The sequence below is a fragment of the Tachypleus tridentatus genome, chromosome 9, assembly GCF_004210375.1.
Source record: "Tachypleus tridentatus isolate NWPU-2018 chromosome 9, ASM421037v1, whole genome shotgun sequence".
Taxonomy (NCBI): Eukaryota; Metazoa; Arthropoda; class Merostomata; order Xiphosura; family Limulidae; genus Tachypleus; species Tachypleus tridentatus.
This window is the reverse complement of record NC_134833.1, coordinates 154,975,362-154,993,440: the sequence shown is the minus strand read 5'-3', so window position 1 is coordinate 154,993,440 and position 18,079 is coordinate 154,975,362. Positions and strand designations below refer to the sequence as shown.

Genomic DNA, 18,079 nt, shown 5'->3' with positions numbered 1-18,079 from the left:
AAATATCAACTTTACTACAACTGTAATGACAGTTTATATAAATATATTTTATCTTCTGTGCTTATATTCAGTTGAAGTGACCCCAGATGAATTTACAGACACTTTATCAAAATACACATACTGGTTTATAACACTAATAACGTTCGCCCAGAAATTTTGCAAAAAATTCTAACAAAACACAGAGCAAAACATCTTAAAAAACAGACTTGTTCATGAAACCAACACTAAAACCTTCGACCTCGATGGCTAAAGCTGGTAAAATCTGATAATAAAAAAAAAGTGATTTCGATTGTTAGATAAAATTCAATGTTCACCCATTTATTCTTCATATTATTCTTGTTTCCCAAAAAATATAGAAAAACTCCTGTGAAATTTTCATCTAAACCTACTGAAAAGAAATAAAAAACTCCTGTGAATATTTCATCTAAACCTACTGAAAAGAAATAAAAAAAACTCCTGTGAATATTTCATCTAAACCTACTGAAAAGAAATAAAAAAAACTCCTGTGAATATTTCATCTAAACCTAATGAAAAGAAATAAAAAACTCCTGTGAATATTTCATTTAAATCTACTGAAAAGAAATAAAAAACTCCTGGGCAGAACTATTTTATGTCGATTTTTGAAAGAGAAATTATATCAGTTTTGTTTTTTTCACCTGTACTGACTACTGACGAAGTTTCTTTGCAAAGCGATTCAAACACCGAAGACTACAGCAAAACGGCTTGGTATAGTGCACTAAATTCACGCACAGCTACTAAACAAAGTCCAGCAACTGTTGTAGGACTACTTTTAAGTTGATTCTTGAAAGCCGAAATTCCCACCCTATAAAATTTTCTAAGTTCTCCGCTACCAACATAAGCTCTTTGAAGCCATTTAAGCATCGTAGAAATGTAGAAGTTATTTAAGCACTGCTATACTAGTTGAAAAGGCTTTATTTTATAAGAGTAAGCAATCTGTATTTATAACACTGTCCTCAGCTTTGTTATTATTATTTATTTTAGTTTTAAAAGCCAACAAAAGTAATGGCTACGAATATTTTATTGAAACCTAGTCAATAATAATGAATACAGTATCGAGTATACTATAGGTAGTTTTAAAATTAATTCAAGCGCCTTCATTTTTTCGTCCCGGAGAATTTTTCTAAGTCCTTCATTTTCCTTCATTGAAAAATATCCATTGTTTTACAAATGTGCATTAATTGAAAAAAAAGAATTGTCCAACTTATAGCACATTAATTGGAAACTGTTAGTTGAAGATTCATCATTTCTCGAGTTCGCTATTCTACTTTGTCTCTACAAGGTTTTCTGCGACTATTTCAGTAAGATTTCTAACAGCAGATGATTACCATAGTAACTTTCTCTTCCCTTGTGAGTGTTGATTTATTATACTGGTTTTCGTACTTCACTGGATTGTGAATGTGTATTTTAGTATAATTACCTTTTACCTTTTTTATTATCATTCATATTTTTGCTTCACAAGCCTACAGCAAAATCAGCTAGTTTTTTTTTTGCACCAGAACCTATACAGGTGTACTATATAAAACGGTGCGAACCTCCATAACCTATTTAAAAAGTTTTAGTTACGTGGCTATAAATACAAAATATATGAGATTTTGTTTTGAGCGGCTAAAGCTGATAAGTACTGTAAACATGAAGTCTTCCAGCCTAGTTTGGTTACTTTTTTAATATACTCACTAGATTAGGCCTAAAAATATAATAATCGGGTTTTGATTCATCTGTTTCTCTATTTTTTTTACTATCCCTTTTCCTTTTTTTATTTTAACAGTTTCTAAATATTTTGGTAAAATAAAAATTGAGACATAAATGATATCATTTTATAGTCACTTCAGAATATTATCAATAGATGAATAATATTGTTTATAGTCATATCAGCATAAAATGAAGATGTAACAATGTTGCAAAATATGTTGTAACAGGGTAGTTTTGTCTGTTATCATACATATATATATATATATATATAGTATTATTCTTTCAATCACATTCACTAAAAGTAACCAAGAAACATAACGTTTAGAGCGACAGGGGAAGAAGTGTGGCGAGGCTAGTTGAAACCTGCTGACGAGATATACTTACTCTCAAACTAAGGGAAATGTTTTGAGTTACGGTTTACACACTTGAAAATTGTGTTTAATTAATAATAAATAGAAAAATTATTTTACGTCTTTTGTGCTCTTCAGTAAACCGCACCAAAAATCTATTTTTATTATTATTTTTGGTGGATGCCTCTTCCGTTGTATTTCAGGCTTATAACACCATCACAACAATAAAATAACTCATATTTCACACTGAGTAAAAGATTGTTTATTTTTTGAATTTCGCGCAAAGCTACACAAGGGGCTATCTGCGCTAGCCGTCTCTAATTTAGCAGTGTAAAACTAGAGGGAAGGTAGTTAGTTATCACCACCCACCGCCAGCTCTTAGGCTACCCTTTTAATTAAGAATGTTATTTCCTGAAGCACGCTTGGAAGTTATTGAAAATATAATCATACTTAATGAATGTGAAACACTGTAACAGTGGCGACGTACATTATGAAATGGTTAAACCCTGTTTTGTAAGTTCGTAAAATAAAACACATATTAAATATGTGTCATTTCACGTATATTCTAACGTTGAAAATATATTGGCATATTAACTTCATAAAAACCAAATACTTTTTTACAGAGGGCTGACTAAGTACGTTATAAGACAATGAGTTTGGAGCCTCATTATATCGTTGTCCATGTCGCAACATTCGATTATCGTCAAAATAATCCTACGTCATAATTTTCATTGGAAAAGGCTCCGTCCACTCCATGTTTTCATAATACATTTAGTGTGCGAGGGCAATGTTTTCCAGTGTTCATTTCAATTGTCTGATTGTACAGGCGTTGCATCCAGTCACTTGACCGATATGTTTTGGTATGTAACAAAATTAATACCTGTGTCACTCTTTAGCCATTACAGGTGAGCGACCGTTATACTGGAGATATAAAGGGAAGCCTAGTATTGGTCTTATTTCCAGACAAATATTCTTACTGATTATGTTTGGAAGCCTACTCTTGGTAATGATTCCAGACAAACATCCTTGCTGAGCATGTTTGGAAGCCTAATTTTGGTATTGATTCCAGACAAATATTGTTAATGATTATGTTGCGTACTGTTGCCTGAGCAACGTGGACATATTTAGTCACTATTTTTTTGTGTTTTTTTTTTTAAAGTCGCACAAAGCTACTCGAGGGCTATCTGTGCTAGCCGTCCCTTATTTAGCAGTGTAAGACTAGAGGGAAGGCAGCTAGTCATCACCACCCACCGCCAACTCTTTGGCTTCCTTTTACCAACGAATAGTTGGATTGACCGTCACATTATAACGCCCCCACGGCTGAAAGGGTGAGCATATTTGGCGCGAAGGGAATGCGAACCTGCGACCCTCTTTAGTCACTGACCTGTGTGTTCATGGATTTTTCTTCAGTTACAAGATATTTACTGCGACTTGTTGCAGATGTCTCTTTCTGGATGGTCCTCCAAGCCGACTAAGTTCTTTGGTTTTCCAGAGTCATTAAGTGCAAAGGATATTTCCATCCTTTAACTTCCAAACCACTAATCTGAACACACCTTTATGATATGGGCATTTTGCATCAGGAAGGGCTGTTAGATACCGTTCCCAAGAGCGGTAACTTTTTTTGGTATGAAACTTCCTATAATACGTTGAATAAATGTTTAAATGTAGTTCCGATAAATTCCGTTCCACCACGACTGTATTTTCCAGCTGATTTGCGCTTTTAAAATCGTTTCAATATTTGATAATCAATGTTGAATTTGACACCTTAGTCGAAAAGTTAAAAAAATCAGACATTTTCTTCTTTCATTTCACTAAAACAAAAGTTTAACTTCAAAAATATAATGACATCAAACAGGACAAATTTATCGCAAGTAGACAGCATTATTTATCTAGAAATGTTCATGCTATGGCACTCCAGAAGAAATGTTCATGCTATGGCACTCCAGAAACATGTTGAAATGAAGAAACCTTCAGCAAATGACTAATGAAAAACAAAGCAGGAAAAAAACATGTTTGTTTCTGAGTACCAGCAAAAAACAAAACAAAAAACTTAGTACTGGACAGCAACATATATTATCTAAAGTTATATATTGAAAGGAAGAAATTCTAAATGAGGTCACAGTGTCTTAGGTCTGCAATCTTTATACCTTCTTTTTAATAGGCCTCTCAGATGCCTCCTACTGACCACAGTTTTGGCACAATTTTTTTCACTTTCCAACTCTAACACTACTGTTTTTTCCACCTCTAACACTACTGTTTTTTCCAACTCTAACCCTACTGTTTTTTCCAACTCTAACCCTACTGTTTTTTCCAACTCTAACCCTACTGTTTTTTCCAACTCTAACACTACTGTTTTTCCACTCTACCCTCATCCCTATCCCACCACTAGCTTCACAACCACCATCACTAACTTTACCTTCAATCCCTTTTACCATTTACTACCTCATCTGTTATATTTTTATCTCTTTGGACCTTCTTTGCAGTAATGAAAATTCAAAGCAAGCAGTAGATTTATTTAAAAAACAAATCAAAGCGATGGAAGAAAAAGACTGATTTCTAATTACTTCTTTTGAAATCTTTGAAAGATTTCACAGCAAAAGTTTGTTTGTTTGTTTGTTTTTGAATTTCGCGCAAAGCTACTCTAGGGCTATCTGCACTAGCCGTCCCTAATTTTGCAGTGCAAGACTAGAGGGAAGGCAGCTAGTCATCACCACCCACCTCCAACTCTTGGGTTACTCTTTTACCAACGAATAGTGGAATTGACCGTCACATTATAACGCCCCCATGGCTGAAAGGGCGAGCATGTTTGGCGCGACGGGGATGCGAACCCGCGACCCTCAAATTACGAGTCGCACGCCTTAACCCACCTGGCCATGCCGGCTCCCAGCAAAAGAGTGAATGATAACATCAAAATCAACTTGTTTTACATGTTGGTAAGCTGTCACACTGGAATGGTCGACCAGTTCTGTGGGCCCTCTGGTGCATGATATAATATTTTCTTCAATTATTGTCAGGTGCGATGAAAGGCTTACATTTTTAAAAGCTGGCTTCCACTTGTTAAGTATCTAAAGTTCCGCCGTGGTCTTAATCAGACTCTGACCAAAAGAACAGCAGGGTGCGATGGCAGTCAGAAGACCTGAGTGACAGAATTAGTCCACCTAAAAGCTTGTATTTCCTTCTGTTCTGTGGAGAAAATTATCAGAAGAACACTCTTGTCATAGTTCCTTAATCTAGCTTATTGTAATATTTCGGTACGATAAAGAAAGGTTATACCCTGCAGAATCTGTGAAAAAAGACAACAACAACAAAAGACCAAAGACTCTGTTCTTTGACAACTTCAAGTGATTCACCAGATGAGGCCAACAGGATGAAATATTATAATATCTCAATTCATGAAAGGGACTTCCTGAAAGGTTTGACAAAGAACATATTTTTATATCTCAATTCATGAAAGGGACTTCCTGAAAGGTTTGACAAAGAACAAAACCAAGGGTTTGCTCTTGCTTAGTATTGCGAATTTCTTTGTTTAATTTTTGCACAAAGCTACGCGAGGGCTATCTTGGTCCGCTGTTTTTAATTGAGCACTAGTACACTAGAGGGAAGGCAGCTAATCAACACCACCCACCTCCAACTCTTGGGTTACTATTATACCAACAAATAGTGGGATTGACCATAACCATATAATGTCCCTAAAGACTAAAAAAGTTAGCATGTTTGGTTGCGAGATTCGAACCTAAGGACCGTAGATTGCGAGTGTAGCGCCCTAACCATCCGGTTACGTCAATTGTTAATATTCTGGAAGCTAAAGAGAAGATTTTGGATCTGTGGTGTTCATCCTCACAACTTATCAAAATGGGTGATTCAGAGACTAATTTGGAATCTATCTTTAAACGTGTTTAGTATTGTAGAAGGCCGAACTGTACCTTTGCTTTATATGTTTACTATAAATTATTTGTTTATGGTTCTGGGACTGTATATACTTCTATTCTTTATCACATTATGTGTTGAATTTGTAACAATTTCTAGTTTAAATTAGTTGTCTGGTACAAACAATTTTATTTAAAGTTTCCTACAATAATTGAACTACAAGGAATTAAAAAAATTAACATGCATTTTGTTTTCAAAAATAGGAAGCAATTAAACAACTTTATATTTTTTATTTTGATTTAAATATTTCTTATGTGTCTTATTTATTGTTACATAGTCCTCACTAGATGGCAGCACAATTTCCAGTCCAAAATATCCATTTTATGTGGAAAAGATACAAAGTGTCTCGATGTGCTGCCTGGCAAGAAAGACGGAATACTTAAAGAAATTTTAATTTAAAATTAATTTAATTTAGGAAATGAAAATTTAATCTGAATGAACTATAAAACCATAAAAAAGCGATAGGAAATAACTCGACTTATTTATACGTGAAAATATAAATAAAATACCAGGTAACAAATTATTTCTTATTTTTATTTCTCGAGATTCATAATTTTCTGTGCTGGTTATGGTATCTTATATTAACAGTTTTTCGTTCTTACCTCAAAGATGTTTGTTTGGGTACCTAACTGACGAGTCGCACAACCAACACTGTATAAATCTAGCTTTTAAAGTATGTTTCTAGCCCAAGGTTACATGCAAAACCAAAGGAACACACGTACATAAACCGAATATTCCCTGGTCACTACAAGTCTGTTACGCAAAATTAGACATTTTTTTTAATTTGGAGAAAAACAAATTGATATAGTTTTTCTGCCGTATTCTTTACTCTTTTAATAATTTTCCATTCATATCTGCCAAACTTTATATGAAGTAGATTATAGTTCACCTCTTTGACTTCCAGTAACCCTAAATATTATCCATGTATTACTCTCGTCTTCTATATATCTGTATTGTCTTCAGTAAAAAGTCAACACGAATCGATATCATCATTGTATTAGAAACAGCATTATTTAGTGCTCGTGTTCATTTTCTCGATCTTGCAGTTTAGTTTTATCTGCTGTTGTTTTTCATTCCACTGTATTCAATAAAAGTCACTCTCTATAACCAAATTAATTTTAAAACACGAGTTTTGTGTCTAGTTTTTACTATCTTAAAATCTGATCGTTGTTGTAAAAGTTGGTAAAAGATACATTATAGGAATATTGAAAAAGCTATATATATATGTCTGAACCAGCACGCGCTTGCTAGGACAGTCGTGAGACTGTGTGATCACATTCCTCCTAAATGTGTCATTGAATCCGCTCACACAACAAACTAAAATAGCAAGTGCTAATATTAGATACTAGCAGTTGCGCCCACTCTCTCTTCTACCCAGACTCTATAGCATATACTCCATATATGGTTGGAGTAAGTACTGTAGAATGAATAGATAAAGGTATCGAAGTTTCGTGGAGTAAACGTTTAGTTATAAAAACGAAAACTCTTGTATAAAAACTGTGAGAAACCTTGCTGTGATTACAAGGAAAAAAAAATTCAGGAAAATACCTAAAATGAAAAAGACTGACTCATAGAGAAAATTAAAACATGTCCACAGCGACACCTAGTACTGGAATAGAAAGTGTAGGCGGTAGATAAAATTACTTATCTCGTATCTTTCCAGATTTTCTGTATACTGTTCACTGGGTTTTTCCTTCATATAAAGAAAACTTTTTCTAAAGAAATGAATTTAAAGAAATTCTGTGTTTCAACTGACATATATCACGCCGCTAGTAAAAGTAACGTGATTGGTATAAATAAGAGCACGTGATATGGAAGGATAAGTTACACATCAGAAATAGGGCTAGCATTCTTTACACGTGAATGTTTTTTTTTTCTATAAAAATCATAAAACAATGTTTACACACGTGTCATAAAACATATTAACATGTATTAAAAATAAATTAATAAAAAACTACCAAGCAGTGGGCGACACTTGTCATAATTAACTTCTCAATTGTTTTTTTCCTTCCCAACCGCAACACTGGATAAATAGTTAACGACATATTATGAGGATTTGATGGTTAACACTAAATATTAAATAAAGTAAACAAAGAAAAAAGGATGCTTCCAGTTCTGTACTGTATAAAGTTCGGAGATAATCTACAAAGTGTGTGTTTTTTTTTTTATTACAAACCAAAAATCACTTATCAAAATATTAGAAATATTTATTTTTGTTTCTCCTGTGTATAGATATTTTTATCGTTTTTCAAACAATGTTTTCAAACATCAAGGCCCGAAACAAAATTCTTATTGTTTGAGGACTGAATTCGTGCTGAACCACAAGGGGCCTCTTTGAGGAGATATATTAGCTTTTAAGGAAAGTACTCGGTATTTAACAAGTATTAAATAAGAAACATTTTTTCGGAAATCCTTTAAAATTTGCAAAAACTGTTTTTTTGTTAGTTTTTTATATAAATCTAAAATAACCTTCTAAATGATTGAAAACTTCAAACTAAAACTCCTAGAAACAGTTTGAAAACAAAGCAGCTTTCTTAATATCTCGTTTCCATGAAGTGACAATTTTTGGTTTTATGTAAAAATAGAAGTTACATGGAAACGTCATCATAAACTGCTTTACTTTTGAAGAACCTGGTGGTCTTAATGGATCGATGTGATTGATGTAGGATGTTACGATTAGCTCAAGCGGTGATCCTTAAATGGTAATCATAACTTCCCTATACAAAACCAAGCCACCAGTTGTCTGACGCCACACTCCAAGCGCGATTTTATTTTTAAACGTGTACATAGCTTATGTGTAAATATTGCTTTTATCTTGAGCTATCTTGAAAGAAGCTCAAAATAAGGAAACTGAGGAATGCTTTAAGTACTGCTCATTATATTTAAAACTGAAAATAAAGTAAATGGATGATATATGAAACCATTATCTGAGGAAAAGTGACAATAATAAAATTAATAAAACTCACTATGGAAATATTTTCCTGAAACTTTATACTAAATATACATTAGTGTAGATGTGTGTTTAAAAATGTCTTGTCGAGCTATCTGCTGTGTCAAAGGAAAAGAATCAAATCCCCGATTGTAGCGTTGTAAATCTGTAGACTTACCGCTGTTCCAAACAAAATTTATTTGTTTGTTTGTTTTTTAATTTCGCGCAAAGCTACACGAGGGCTATCTACGCTAACAAATTTAGTAAACCAGGTTCTGTTATAGCAGGTTGATAAATGTATTCCATTTCTGTAGCATCTCAAATTAAAATTAAAATTTTCTTGAAATCAAGTATTGGCTTCTTCGGAATTGTATTCGTAATTGGTTAAAAATGTGGATGGTTTCACCTTGGAATTTTGAGTAGGAGGCGCTTTGAAATTTCTGTAACTTTTTGTTTGTTTGTTTTTTTTTAATTTCGCACAAAACTACTCGAGGGCTATCTGTGCTAGCCGTCCCTAATTTAACAGTGTAAGACTAGAGGGAAGGCAGCTAGTCATCACCACCAACCGCAAACTCTTGGGGTACTCTTTTACCAACGAATAGTGGGATTGACCGTCACATTATAACGCCCCCACGGCTGACAGGGCGAGCATGTTTGGCGCGACGGGGATGCTTCTGTAACTTAACTTTTATTTAAATCTTTTCTTAGATCTAACTTGTACGTTATTATGTATTCATTTGTATTTACATATCACTAATTTAAAACAATATTTTTACATTGTATTTCCAGACAATATTTGTTAGCCGGTGGGGCAGTGGTAAAGTTTCGTATTTACAAACATCAGATCACAGATTCGATTCCCTCGGTGCACACAGCAGATAGCCACAAATGGCTTTGTTACAACAAAACATGCAACAAGATCGATCATTGCAGTTTGAAAGTTTTTGATAATTTTATAGTTTAGAAAGTCGAGCAAAATTAACGTAATGATAAATTCTGTTTCCTTTACAAACATTCAGATAAATCGTTTTAATTTAACAAACTGTTACATTTTGTTGCTAAAAGTCTACTTTGTAAAGCAGTAATATAGGCGATAGTGCAGTGGTTAACATTTTCTAATGCATTTAAATTTATTAATTTTGATAATAGCGGTTCAATTTGCTGATGAAACACAGCGCAGTAAGATTAGAATTGTACTAGGAAGTAAACTTTAGCTTTCAATTTCGTTATACATTTTTGCTGCTTGACAGCAAGGTTGAATTTTTGTTTTAATAATGCATTATGTATGACGCTGCATTCTAATATAGAAACATTTGATTTGTAGAATAAAACTGATAATTCTGATGGCTGTGCTGATCGAGAGACTGAGATGCAACGTTTCTGAAACAGTAGTGCATAAAGTAAAAACCAGTTCAAATTTAGGACAATAACTAGGCCTAGCACAATAACGAAACTAAACAGATAACTTTTTTGAATGAAATAGTGATTTTAGTAGAATACGGGGAATTTATAAGGTAAAAGTGACACATAAGCAACATTTCTGGGTAACTTTCATACTGGTAATTTCAAAAGTGTAGAACAGAATTTTAGTCTGTTATTTTTGTATCTTACAAAATAAATAATATTTTCTTTGTTCCTACGTAAACAGAAAAGTCACAGCGGAGACTATTCACAGCTAGAACACACGAGTACTGTATCTTTTATTAAGACGTTTTAGGTCTTACGCACTTAAGAGTTAGTCATCTTTCGACCATTAAGTTTGACAAGAGCAAGAAAAATGAATATTAAAACAAACCATCCACCATGCTTCAAGATAGCTTTAATAGTAAGACTCTGGAATTAGCCTATCAGTTCATGACTGTTAAATATTAGAAACAAACACAATATATTAAAAAAGAGAGAGGTAGGCTCACCTTTCTGACAAGTAGAACCCTAACACTGTATTTGTTTGTTTGTTTGGAATTTCGCACAAAGCTACTCGAGGGCTATCTGTGCTAGCCGTCCCTAATTTAGCAGTGTAAGACTAGAGGGAAGGCAGCTAGTCATCACCACCCACCGCCAACTCTTGGGCTACTCTTTTACCAACGAATAGTGGGATTGACCGTCACATTATACACCCCCATGGCTGGGAGGGCGAGCATGTTTAGCGCGACGTAGGCGCGAACCTCGGATTACGAGTCGCACGCCTTACGCGTTTGGCCATGCCGGTCCTCCCTAACACTGTAAAAGACATTAATCTGAAATTTACAAGCTCGACAAACACCAGATGTGTCAATATTTAAATATTACACACATGGTACTTTATGTAGGTGGCAAGGGTTATATATCACTACGATACACTCGCTCGTTGTCTGGAATAAAAGCCTCGTTTCTCTCACTAACTCATGAAACACTGAATACGTAATTACAAAAGCTTTACATTTAATTATATTTTTTTCTAAGGTTTGGATATGCTGTGTAAGATTCGCGCTATTCTTTTACGGTGTATTCTTTTTTTTTAATTTTAAGCTTTCCCAAGTAAAAATATACATACATATAACATTGGTGTGTTTTCTTCTAGCGACGCCACATCGGGCTATCTGTTGAGTCCACCGGAGGGAATCGAACCCCTGATTTTAGCGTTGTAAATCTGTAGACATTCCGCTGTACTAGCGGGGGGCATAACGTTGGTTAATACAACACTATGTAACACGTAACTCATTAGAAATATTAATCAGTAGTTAATTAAATCAAATTCACTTTGAGTAATGTTGTTGTTTATTTAAATCATGAATAATTGTTTTATATAACTATGAAAGAAATAAATCAATATTCCATGTCGGCCCAAATTTTGACCATTTGGAAATCTTTTAAATATATTTGAAGATGGATTAAATATAATTGGAGATATGTTACATGCAACTGAAGATGAATTAAATACAATTGGAGATATGTTACATGTAACTGAAGATGAATTAAATACAATTGGAGATATGTTACATGTAACTGAAGATGAATTAAATATAATTGGAGATATGTTGCATGTAACTGAAGATGGATTAAATATAATTGGAGATGTGTTGCATGTAACTGAAGATGGATTAAATATAATTGGAGATATGTTGCATGTAACTGAAGATGGATTAAATGTAATTGGGTTAAAGACAGCAATGACCTTATCTTTTTTAACATCTTCGTTTACTTGGTTACAGACAAACAGAATGAAGTCACTAAATGCCGAATGCTGCCCGAATCTACGACCTATCTAGTTTTATCTGAAGATATCATTGGTTTACACATGAACAAGTAACTACTACAGTCAGTATGAGCTGGGTTGTTATAAGATTCCTGAAAAAAAACAGACTTAAATAAATATTTATAAATAATAGTCTGCTCTTCTAAGATACGTTAAAATTATAGGTTTTCAAGATTTTGTCAAACATCGAGAACAATGTGTAATTTATTTCTTTTCTCTTTAACTTTACATAAAAAAGCACGTTCAGAATTGGTATAAATTTAGGACTCCTCTAAAGGGCATCGTATAATGCTACGAGGCCAAAGTATTGGTAGTTTGAATGAAAGCCACTGTCAGTTCCAGCCACTGGTTTCTATATATACACATAGACATAGAGAGGTCGGAAGCAAAAGGCGGTAGCAGAGAGGGCACATTATCCGCGTTTTTGGGGAGCGTCTTATACAGTAAAATACCAAAGTAATATAAATACAGTAATAGAAAATTTAATGTTACATGCAAAAAAATAGTGGACTGTCACTGCTCTGACAGCCGTTATGAGTGAGCAACGCATTGATCTACGATGCAAGGAAGTCTTGGACAGATACACCATAAAGATTTTCACATTCCACTGTACTGTGTAACTTGACTCAGAGACTTTCCATAGTAGGAAGTCAAACGTAACAACAACAAAAATTATTGACTGGAGTTTGATAGAATAATTTATTGGTTAAATATAAAATAAGCATTTGCTTTTCCTTTCTTTGTTTCTATCTGTTGTACTCGCTCGCTTATGTTTTTTTGGAGCGCTTCCTATTCTGGGTTCAAGAGTAATGAAAGTTGATCTGGGTTCACGAGTAATGAAAGTTGACACAACACTGTTAATCTGTTGATGTTGATTGTGAGAAAAATCAAATAATTCCCTATGTTAAAGATATACATTACAAAAACACAACAGTGATGGACATATTCCCAATGAACTAGAAGATCATCTGTCACAACGATAACCACAGACCTTAGTTTATTTTTTCTATGTACAAAATGCTAGACGTCAAACCTAGACATATATAAATATATTATTTTTTTTAATTACGCCATTTGATAATTCGTAATAATCGTATGGAAACTAGAATTAATAATTACTCATTAAAATGAGTAGTTGGAATAACAATAATTGAGTATCCTATGTTGAGTTTCCAACAGTGACCAGTCGTAAGAAGTTTTAGCTGGAATCAGTGGCGTATTTAAAAAGAAGCTAGAGTGGGCTCAGCCCCAGGGCCCTTTGTCTTAATGAGGGCCCACTAATAATTTTATTCTATATAAAATTACATGGGATGTATGTAGGGCCCACAAAAATTATTAGACCCTGGGCCTACACAACCTTAAATTCGCCACTGACTGGAATATGTGTTATTCCGCTCTCAATCATAAAACTACTGCAGACTAATCACCAAAAGATGTGGTTTGAGTGTCAATTCTCTCTTAGTCACATAATGGTTGGAGCGAGTCATTTCGTTCCCTGTCATAAAATTGATGCTGCGAGCAGGTGTTATAGATTTTGACTGAGGGTATCATTTCACTAATCTCATTCATAAAGACAAAATTATTTAGTTTTTAGTTTTCAGGTTAGCTTTTGAAAGGTGATTCCAGTATTATATTTTAAGTTCAAAAGACGGTCATTTAATGTTTCATCCCTTAGGGCTAACCCTAAAAATTAGCGTCCAAATGAAAACCATTAAAGCCTGGTTAATTTTTATTTTTATTTTTTTCAGACGTCTCAACCTACTGTATTGCATCTTCAAGATGCTGTAATTAGGGTTACAGAAAACAGTACATCATCCTTCTTTGTTAACCACTGGTGTGATAATACGGGTCTCTTCGTAACCATGACAAATTTCTTGTATGAAATAACAAATTAATCCTGTAACCTTGATATCTGAGAAATTCAAATATCACATACCATTTGGTATAATTATTAGTAATGAAAAATACAATGCCATATTTTCTATCGGTCCATTATGTAGTACATTGATTTATTATAAATTGTTCAACAAAGTGTATTTATAAGTGTATTGAAAAATATTAAAATTAATTATATCTTGAAAATCACTACAGTTTTCAACTGTTGAACTGTAAACTTTCATAAAAATATTCCAAAATAATGTTTTAAATTACTGGGCACTTTAAGTGTACAAAGTAGATCGTTTTATTTGTTTTCTATATTTATACGAAACAGTTCATGCTGAGCCCATTTATATATAAATAAATAAATATATATATATATATATATATACGTTGCGTGATTAAACAAAGAGTCGTAAAGCTGGTATGAATAGGTCTCCAAGCTGAGAACAAAGGCCACGAAACTATCAATGCATCGCTGTTCTGAATTAAAGTGCTGACACAAACGTCCAATTCAAGTAACGATTCTGCACCTTTTGTTTTGTTTTTTGGCGAGTCCACAAATAAAACATTGACAAAGTAACTTAAGATCACATTTTTTATAGCCAACCAATGCAGATTAAACTGACGTAATACTATACTGTAACAATAAAGCAACGCCAAGTTTAAAATTAAAATCCACACGGTCTAGATTTTCATCTGTATTCAAACTCTAAAGAGCTTTTCAGGGTTCCCTTGATCAAATACAAATGCTTATTCATCGAAAGTTCCTAAGTTCAAGTATCTTTACTGAACTATTTTTACACTTGAATTGTAGGAGGGGGGGGGGAGTCACTAAAATCCTCAAAAGGGCTTTATCACGCTTATCTGAGAGATACAATTTGAACTGTTTCGGGTTTCATGTGATGTAAAACGTGGAAAAGATTAGTCTAATAATGATCTGTGATATTATTCTGTTGAAAAGGTTAATAAAATAACGATTGGTTACGTTATTATACGATAAACATTTGCCAAACGACATCTGGTTATATTACCCTATGGTGAACATTAATACGGTAATAATTAGTTATATTATTTTGTGGAAAAGATGCTTCTAACAATGATTGGTTGTATTATTTTGTGGAAAAGGTTATCTTAATAATGACTGGTTATATAATTCTAACATCACAAATCTATTAAATACTAAAATTTAAAACTGATTAAGAATCTACACATACGTGTTGCAGAGGTCGCTACATATATTTACCATTGTTTCTCGATGCTTAAAAAAGTCACACTAAGTTTCAAAAGGTTGAGAGACCTAACTTGGTTCAAGGTCATTTTAAGCCTCAAAACCATTACATACGTTTATAGGTCTTTATTCGATAAAATATTATCATAGTTCTGTTATCGTTCACTTTAGGGCGAATAAATACAAATAACGTATTAATTTATTATGTCCTTCTATAGGAAATCAATGTGATAATAGCCCAGCCGCATCAGAAAGCCTACAGATGTTCGATTACAGTAAGAACAGTGTGTACGCGAGTTTGTATAAAATTGCAATTTTGTTTTAAAATTCGTTTGTGCGGAAACAGCCTAGGCTATACTCAGAAGTCTCTCTACAAAGTTCAGGTATGAATCACGGAAGAGTTTCAAAAACTTGCATTAATAAAGTTAATATTTACACATCACCAACTGAACTTGTACCAATAAACTAGAACAACTTAGCTAAAAAACATTTTAAACCAAACCTTCCGCTGTTGTTTCTCCCAAGCGGGATCTAATAATCCCTCGCGTTCCCATTCTTCCTCTTGATCCATGTATCCCTCATTGAAGGATTCGTTGTACATATCGGGATTGGCCATTTTCAGTTCACTCGGTAATCTAAACGTTTATTATAACGCTACTTGCTTGCGAGTTAGAAAACAAGTCCGTTGAGTCTCCCGCTAAGGACTGAAACGGAGACGAAATAACTCTTCTAACGGAAACCACAGCCCAGAAAAATCCCAAGCGGGAATGCAGTCAGTCAGTCAGTCAGCTAGTAGGCCTAGCTACTGGTCGTGTCTAACTCAGTCGATCTTCGAAAATGAGTTTCACCGCCGCTCGTGCCGCCACGCGCTCGGCATACTAGTTTAGGTGCGGAAGACAAGGATCTTCTTACTGAAACGACCTCGGCTACTATATTAGGTTTACAGAGGGGAGTCGCAAAGAGGGCGCGGCTAGGTTTAGAGTTAGAGTCTTCCAACCACAGTGCTCCTCTTCGTTTTACACTGTTATCCCTTTTCATATACTGATCATTTCAGCAAGATTAGCAGATATTTCTTTGCTAATAGGCCTACACGAAGCTACTGTGACGTGACCTTATGTAGCCTTACCTCTTGCGTGAATTATCTAAAATAAAATAATTAAAAAGCCACAACTAAGCAAAAACTGTACTTATAGAAACGAAATGTAAACAAAATTTGTTTGTTAGGTTAAACCTTAAAAATAGTTCGAAAAAAAATAACTCGAGTGATACAGTTTTTGTGTGTTTTTTTTTTTTTAAGTGTGGTAATCCAAATGAATCCTGATTATACCGAAATGGATTAATTATCTAACTAGATCTCTTGTCCGTGCTGAAGCTAAAATGTTTTATATTTATAAAACTAATCCTACGGTCTGAGGCCCTGCACGGCGAGGTGGGTTAAGGTATTCGAGTCGTAATCTGACGATCGCGGGTTCGAATCCCCGTTACACCAAACACGCTTCCCTTTTCAGTCGTGGGGACGTTATAATGTGACAGTCAAACCCACTATTTGTTGGTAAAAGAGTAGCCCAAGAGTTGGCAGTGGGTGGTGATGACTAGTTGCCTTCCCTCTACTTTCATACTGCGAAATTAGGGATAACTGGCGCAGATAGCCCTTGAGTAACATTGCGCGAAACTCAAAGCAAACAAACAATCCTACTGCATGAAAGAGTGAAGAACTTTAACACTTACTTTCGAAACCTCATTAACATTTTATTTATATTTTTTTCCATGTAAGATACTAAATTACTCTTACCTAGTAACTGAAAGATTGTGTTACAACTTACACCCCAATAAACCAATTAAAAATGCGTTAAAGCATACATCGTGGTTAATCGATCTGAGTAACTTATTTTATCTCAAGTATCTCTACCCGTGTCGGTGTTCCAAAATTCTAAACTAGGAAATTCACTAGACCATGATTAAACTGCCATCTAGTGGTAAAAGGTAGTAGTCTGGTATATTTATTATTATATTTTAACTGTGAAAATTAATTTTAGATGTAAATTTATTCAAGCTTTCATGTTTAAAAGTATACTTCCCTTTTCACAGACGAATTGTGTAAAACTGACGAATTATTATTTTTATTGGTGTGAAAATAAATTTGTAGCCGACATGTTTGATATACTTTCTTTTATATTTATATAATATCTCTTGATTAAAAATTTACGAAATGACCAAATTATTTTTCACTAAATCTGATGCTAAATAAGGAAAACATCATTTCTTCAGTATAAACATTGTATTCGGTGCGTTAAAAATGAGAAGGAGATGATTAAATTAAAGTTTTAAAGTTATTTTTACTTAATCAATACAAATTATTGAATTTATTGGATGCACACGTACTTACTGGTGATCTTTGACAAACATCACATTTCTAGAGAGTGGTACTAAGTCAAACTAAGTTAAACACCAGTAAACAAGCCACTAGGATCCTCATGGGCTTAGGAGAAACATCTCCAGTTTGCCCGCTCTCTCAATTGACCTGTCAGCAACCCTATAAGAGGTTTGGCCCTTTGCGACATTCCAGATTACTGAATCACTCCCTTTTGTGTGCACTGATTTATAAGTATTTTAATCGCATTACATCTCAAACAGTTACGTCCTAGCTGGTAGTCCAGTTTATTATATACTGTGAAATGAGTTATTTTTATTCTGGGTGTTGCAACAGACTGCAGAATGACAATGTCTGAACATATTAATCATTCGAGAGGGAAATCAATGATGACTTTTTTCTTCTTCAGACATTATGTAGCCCAGAAAGTGCAGCAAAGGAGCAACAG

At 34.0% G+C, this 18,079-nt stretch overlaps 1 pseudogene across 1 annotated transcript in view; it reads right to left on the bottom strand.

The window, feature by feature from the left end:
* Positions 1 to 16,318, bottom strand: part of LOC143226720 (alpha-actinin-like) — a 33,567-nt pseudogene extending 17,249 nt beyond the window's left edge. The window contains exon 1 of the transcript XR_013014718.1: positions 15,763 to 16,318. The product of XR_013014718.1 is annotated as an alpha-actinin-like (transcript). The remainder of the gene's footprint in view (positions 1 to 15,762) is intronic.
* Positions 16,319 to 18,079: the final 1,761 nt, after the last annotated feature.